Source organism: Piliocolobus tephrosceles, chromosome 13 (genome assembly GCF_002776525.5).
Source record: "Piliocolobus tephrosceles isolate RC106 chromosome 13, ASM277652v3, whole genome shotgun sequence".
NCBI lineage: Eukaryota > Metazoa > Chordata > Mammalia > Primates > Cercopithecidae > Piliocolobus > Piliocolobus tephrosceles.
Window position 1 is genome coordinate 83,717,795 of NC_045446.1, and position 7,450 is coordinate 83,725,244.

Genomic DNA, 7,450 nt, shown 5'->3' on the forward strand with positions numbered 1-7,450 from the left:
CCAAAGCCCATTTTGCAGGGAAAATCCAGGTGCAGAGAATCAAGCGTCTTGAGTGCACAAGCAATGGGGCTCCAGCGTCAGTGGGGTCTCTGAGTGGGGCAGTGGCTAAGTTCCCATGGGTGCATGTTAGGGCAGCTTCCACTCCCTCTTCCCTTGCCAGGTCCCCAGAGGTATTGTGCATCTATTTTTTGAGCACCTGCTGTATGCCTGCAGTTCTCTTCTCCACCCTGTCCTGCTGTACACACTTACTCATCTTTCAAGACTCAACTTCACCTGCTCCATGAAGCGTTTTCTGGCTCACCAGGCAGGATGCCTCCCGTGACTGGCAGAAGCAACACACATTCTCTTTGGAAGAACTCAACTTCAATCCAGGCCGACAAAAATTGTAGTAAAGCCTTTTTGTGAGTTTGTTTTAGAGACAGGGTCTCACTATATTGTCCAGGCTGGTCTCAAACTCCTGAGCTCAAGTGATCCTCCCACCTCAGCCTCCCACATAGCTGGGACTGCAGGTGTGTGCCACGTGCCCAGCTCCAAAGCTATTGATTTATAACATGAATCTTGACTTTAGATATAGTAAAAGTTTTTGTTTTTGTTTTTTTTTTCCAAGAAGTCTTACATCAGATAAGGGATATAGCTGTCCTTAGGTCCTGGGGATAATGGAGAGGAGAGTCTCCTGGCCCTTGCCCTGCTCCAGTCCAGTAGGGAGCAAACTCTGGAAGGCTCTTGGAGATCAGGAAGTAAGACATCTGTGTGACTTTCTGGTTGACTCTATCCCCCCAACAGCTTCAATTTTGTCTTTCAGGCATTTTCTGAGATGGGGAGGAGGTGTGTGTGCAGGGGTGCCCGTCAGCCAGGGAGCTGGCACTTCTTCCATACGATGTGTGCATCACTAGCACTGCACACATCACCCTGTATGAGGAGTCTCTCTCCCCTGAGTGAGTGCTAAAAGCTGAAAGCTTAATTGTCCATCAGTGGGGCCTGGCTAAGTAAAAAGCAGCATATTTATATGATGACGTATGTAGAGAAGTTGAAAGGAATGCACTTCCTTTATCAACATGGATAGAGCTAAAAAAATTGGTGTAGAAACTAAGTTGCTGAGTAAACAGTACAGAATGATTGCTTTTTTTTTTTTTTTTTTTTTTTTTTTGAGACGGAGTCTCACTCTGTTGCCATGCTGGAGTGCAGTGGCATGATCTTGGCTCACTGCAGCCTCTGCTTCCTCGTTCAAGTGATTCTCCTGCCTCAGCCTCCCGAGTAGCTGAGACTACAGGCGCCTGCCACCATGCCTGGCTAATTTTTGTATTTTTAGTAGAGACGGGGTTTCACCGTGTTGGCCAGGATGGTCTCGATCTCTTGACCTTGTGATCTGCCCGGCTTGGCCTCCCAAATTGCTGGGATTACAGGCATGAGCGACAGCGCTCGGCCCCATGATTGCATTTTTTAAAAGTACATTGGAAACTCACTTTTTTTTTTTCCGGTGGGTACATTTGTATGTATGCAAAAATATTTTTTATAAATCTGAAAGGACAGTGCAGAGTGAGACCATTTGTCTGTTTGATCAGGGATCAGCGCACGGCCCACAGCAGCATAGTAGGTGCTTCTAAGATGTTTGCCACATGGATGACAGCACTGGGCAGCTGCTGAGGACTTATGGAGTGATGGACCTAGAGTCTCATGAAGGGCCTCAAGGGGATTCCTCCTACACTGGCTCCCTCCTCATCCCACTGGCCCCAACCTTCTGCTAAGCCCAGAACCCACGGCTCCATTCTGGCTATGGCATCCCTGGGTCTGTCCACTCCCTCCTCAGCTTTGGATTCAGCCCTAGCTGTGTTCCTCTATTTTCCTGAGGACTGGCCCCACTGTGTGTATGTGTGTGTGTTGGGGGAGCTGACTGTTACTTCGAAATTGGGATTGGAACAAAGCAAGCTGATTCTGGCCCAGGCCATTAACTAAACTATCCTACTGTGGTCTCGGATCCAGTGCTTCCAAATGAGAGGGAGCACTGGGTGGGTACTCGTGAGCCTGATGGCTAATGTACGGGGAAAGGACATGAACAAATGTTCTAGAAAGGTGCCTTGCCTGGTGGGGAGGCCTGCCAGCTTTCCAAGCCCGTAAGTCCTTGTCCTAGTCAGCTTGGGCTGCTGTAACAGATGACCATAGACTGATGTGGCTTAAATCACAGGTGTTTCTCACAGTTGTGGAGAGGCTGGGAAACTCAAGATCAAGGTGCCAGTTTTTGGTGAGGGCCTTCTTCCTGGCTTGCTAATATCCATTTTCTCTGTGTCCTCACACAGCTGGGAGGGAGAGCTCTGGTCTCTCTTCCTCTTCTTATCAGGACACTAATCCCATTATGGGGTCCCACCTCATGACCTCACCTAAACCAAATCACCTCCCTAAATCCCCTCCTCCAAATACCATCACATTGGAGGTTAGGGCTTGAATATATGAATCTTGGGAGGACCCATACATTTGTAGGGGAAATGTTTCAAAAGCAGGGTGTTTGGCATGCTTTAACTCAGACTTCGGCGTAAATGGTGAATATCAGAGGTTGTGGATGAAGCTTTTGACACAGGCAGAAGGGGTAGAGAATGCAGGGAACTGGTAGGAAGGAGGAGGCCTACTCTTCATCATTATGGCTGACTGCAAAGCACAGGCTTCATTTAGGCAGGCATATTTAACGTCTTTTAAAGGGGCAGGCCCTGGCTAGCACTAGGCAAGTGCTAGGGACCCCGAGTTGAAACAGAGAGCTTGCCCTCCTGGAACTTACTTCTGTGCATAAGCCAGGTCTCAATGGAAAACTGCAAACTTTTACCTGGCCTCCAGGTTTTGCAAGTGCTGTTTTGTCTGGGACCCCCTGCATTCCCTTTGTCCTGTCCCCGCCACCTGCTCCTACCCATCTGACAGGTATGGGTAGGTGGGGCTGTTTTGGGGAAGTTTGCTGAAGTCTGGATTCTGAGATACTAGGGATCCCAGAACATGGCACCTCTTGCCTCTCAAGGCTTGCCATTGCAAGGCTGCCCCTCTTGTTTTCTTGTCTGTCTTCCCCATGACACCTGAACTTCCTGAGAACAAAACTGTGAACCACCATATCCTAGGTACCTACCGTGGCCTGCTTCCTGCAGGGAGAGGGTGCAGTCAATGAGTGAGTGAATGAATGAATTATACACTATTGTGAATGGCTGGTCCCTGAGCATGATGGGTATCTGAACAGATGTGTAAGTATGGTGATTGGAAACAAGTGCTAAAGGTTTGAGAAATAATAGAAAAAGCCACTGCAATGACAAACACACCCATCCACCTGCTTGAGAATAACAACCAACTATTTCTTGATCTATTGCTGCCAGAGGAACACGCCTCTGTCTTACTGGGTTTCTGAGATTTGCAACCTCCGAAGCTGGGCTCTAGCCAGAGGGGTGTAAAGGTCAAAAGTGTTAGATCATTCAGTCACCTTGTATAAGTAAGATAACATTTCTTTCTTTCTCTTTCTCTCTCTTCTTGTCTTTTTCTTTAGTTTTGGAGAAGGTCTCATTCTGTTGCCCAGGCTAGAGTGCAGCGGCACAATCAGGGCTCACTGAAGCCTCAATCTTCTGGGCTCAAGTGATCCTTCCACCTCAGCTCCCCTGTCCCCCAACCCCAGTTGCTGGGCCTACAGGCAGAGGCCACCACACCCAGCTAATATTTTCATATTTTTACTACAGACAGTTTTGCCATGTTGCCCAGGCTGGTCTTGAACTCCTGGAGTCAAGGGATCCGCCAGCCTCGGCCTCCCAAAATGCTGGGAATACAGGCATGAGCCATTATGACCGGCTGATAACATTTCTGTGCCTCAGTTTCCTCACTTGTGAAACAGGAATAAGAGTAGTTTATTAGGGTTGCCCTAAGGACTAAATGAGAGGGGTCTTGTAAAGTCTGAGGGATGGTGAATGCATAAATGCTTAATAAGTGCTGGCTCTTACTATAAGGCCTCTCACCTCCAGCGGCCCTGCTCTGTCATTCTCTAAACCTCAGTTGACCCTTCTGTAAGATGGGCGTGCGAATGGTAATGATTAAATGAGAAAGTAAAACTATGCTAGGATCTGTTATTTGTGTCCAAGAGCGCCTGTGGGACTATGCTTCACATCCAGGCTCACCAGGCTGGGGATTCCGGGTCCAGCCATCCAAAGCGAATCTGCTCAGTGCGCTGGTGGAGAGGACCACCTCCAGCCTGGGACTTCAGGCCACAACGCCCAACCCAAGCCCCAGAACCTTTTTTCTCACAGGAGCAGGCTGCTGTGGGTTCGTCTGACTGATAAAGGAGGCCTGATTACTCTCCCGGGAGATGACCCGGGAAGACCATGGAGGGGTCCCCACAGTAGGGGGCGGCGCACGGACTGCAATCTGGTTATTCCAGGAAAAAGAAAGAAAAAAAATGTTGCAGAGGCGGCGGCCATAGGGCTGGGAGCCGGTTACCTCTGGGCCACCTTCCGGCTCTGATAACTGCAGGCCTGGCTCACTGGGTGGGGCTGGCGTCCCGAAGTGGGACGGGGCGCCGCGGCCGGTAGCCTCTGCTTTGCCCGGCCCCTCCCGCCACTGTCGGGCGCCGGGTCTCCAGGCCGCGCCCAGCCCCATGAGGAAGCAGCGCGGTGCCTGCCAGCCCGAGCTCACCGCGCGCCCTCAGCCGGACAAGGTGGGCGAGGACCAGGGGGGCCGCTGCTGGACCCCGGGACCCGCCCGCGCCCCTCTACCCATCCCGGCTCCCCCAGCACCCGGGGCCTCCCCCGGAGCTTACTCTGCAGACAGCGGGCTGCGGCCAGGCAGAGGGCGAAGAGTCCTAGGGAGATGCCTCGGGTCTTCCTCCTCCCGCTCGGCAGAGGCCTCATGGGCGAGCCCGGGGCGGCGCCGGCCGGGGTGTGTGCTCGCTGCACCGCGCTGCAGCTCCTATGCAGCCTTCTCTCTTCCTCTGCCTCTGGCTCCCGCAGGTTCTTTAGGGCCAGATGCAGATGAGCTGGTTGTACTCTGGTTGAACCAGTTCCCAAGGATAGAGAAGGGGAGGGGGGACTGCGGGGGGAGAGAATTAATATGGGAAGGAATGGGAATGCACAGACTCAGAGGTAAATAATGGCAAATAATGAGCAGCCTCCTTCCGTTCACACCCATTTTACTGGTATTGATTCAAGGTTCGGCTGGATGCTAGGTGGCAGGAAGGAGGGAAAGTACTAGCTATTGCTTCAGGACAGCTAGTCTTTGGCATCATGGGCGAAGGGAAGGCTTTTAGGAAAGTGAAATGACAGCCTGGAGTGAGAGGCAGGAGGGAGGGGGCGGGGAGACTCAGGCTGCCCTGATGGGAACCACTGCACAGTGATGATATCCATCCATCTCTCTACCCATCTGTCCATCCATCCACCCATCTGTCCATCCATCCATCCGTCCATCCACCCATCCCTCCATCCATCTGTCCATCCATCCACCCATCTGTCCATCCATCCACCCATCTCTCCATCCATCCATCCGTCCGTCCATCCATCCATCCATCCATCTGTCCATCCATCCACCCATCTGTCCATCCATCCATCCATCCATCCACCCATCCATCCATCTCTCCACCCATCCGTCCATCCATCCATCCATCCATCCATCCATCCATCCATCCATCCATCCAGGAAATGTTCACCAATCGCCTGCTTATTTGCACAGGGCCTCACACATGGCAGTCACTCAGAGAAACTGGTGGAATGAAGCTAGGCACTGCTAAGTGCTGGGGGTACGAGGATGTGGGCACCTCTTTAGAAATCCTAGCAAGGGGTGAGAGCTGCAAAAAATGAGCAACTGCTGTACAATTCATATGCCCTTAGGATCAGAGAGGCCCAGCGTGCTCTGGGGGCTCAGAGCAAGTGTAATTAGCCCCCAGGAGAGGTCGATGGAGGGGCGGGACAATCAATTTTGGTCTAAACTAGGCATGAAATTCTATTTCACTTTGTCAAAACTAGAATTTCTAGCTTCACTTGCCACAAGGGGTACCAGTGTGACCTGGTGTTGGCCAGTGATATTTAAGGGAAGTCTTTTTGAGGTGTTTCTGGGAAAGTTTTTGCTTTCCTCATAAAAAGGACAGCTAAGGCTGGGACTGCCCCTCCCCCTTTCTTTCTGCCTTGAAAACATTTATTCTGTTCAGATCTGTGGCAGATGTCTTGCATCTATTAAGTTACATAAATGAATGAAAAAACCATCATGCTAAGTAAGGATGGTGGAACAGGAAGGTAGAAAGACCTAGAAGGCCGGGCGTGATGGCTCACACCTGTGATCCCAGCACTTTGGGAGGCCGAGGCAGGTGGATTGCATGAGCCCAGGAGTTTGAGGCCACCCTGGACAAATATACTGAGACCCCATCTCTACAAAAAATACAAAAATTAGCCTGGGCATGGTGGCCCACGTCTGTAGTACTAGCTACTCTACTCGGGAGGCTGAGACAGGAAGATCACTTGAGCCCAGGAGGCAGAGGTTGTAGTGATTGTGCCACTGCTCTCCAGACTGGGTGACAGAATGAGACTCTGTTTTAAAAAAGGAAAGAAAGAAAGAAAAAAAGAAGACATAGAAGATTATCATAATCCACTGTACTTTCCAATCTTCTTCTGGTTTCTAAAGCAGATTTCTTGCCAATTCCAATGTGTTCCTGGTGAGACTGATAATAGTGGTACCCTGCTGACTGGCTTGGGGTGGGCTTGTCAACCATGCTGTCCATTTGAAGTACCCTGTCTGCCAACCAAAGTATTTGGTTCAAGGATGGGCAGACAGGGCCATCAGAGTCTTCTCTGGAAATGTATGGCCACTGCTAGGATGCTAAAAATGGGATATGAACCTGGGGGTACTGGTGGACCATCTTGTCTGTCATGTGAAGAGGTCCTGGGTTAAGAATGAAACCAAGATGAGACAAACTGAGCTGGGAACTAAGGAAAGAGATAAATGCCTAACTACATGGGTTGAGTTCTGGGATTCTGCACGGTTCGGTTTGCCATTTATCAGCAAATAAATGCCCTCTTTTGCCTCAGCAAATTTAAGTTGCATTTTTATGATATAAAATTGAGACTGTCCTGCTAAAACAAGTGGTCGTCTTGACATTTTCCTGTTTTCTTTATTAGATGTAAAGGGTTTCAGGAGTCACTTGCGTTCATTTGTTTATCCATCAAACATTTATCAAATCTGCCCCCATATCAGGCAATGTGCTAGGCACTGCAGCTCCAAAGATGAATAATAACTCATGACTCCTAGTCTCAAAATACTCACGAACTAGTGGAGACAAAATGATTCCAGTTGAGAAAGGCTTCCAGACACAGAGGTTCCTCCTGCTAAGGCTGAGTTGAGAGGAAACTGGCTGTTCTGCTTACTGCTGTTAACCCTGGAAATCTGAGACAGGTCTCAATTTAGAAAGTTTATTTTGCTGAGGTTGAGGATGCGTGTCTGTGATACAGCCTCAGAA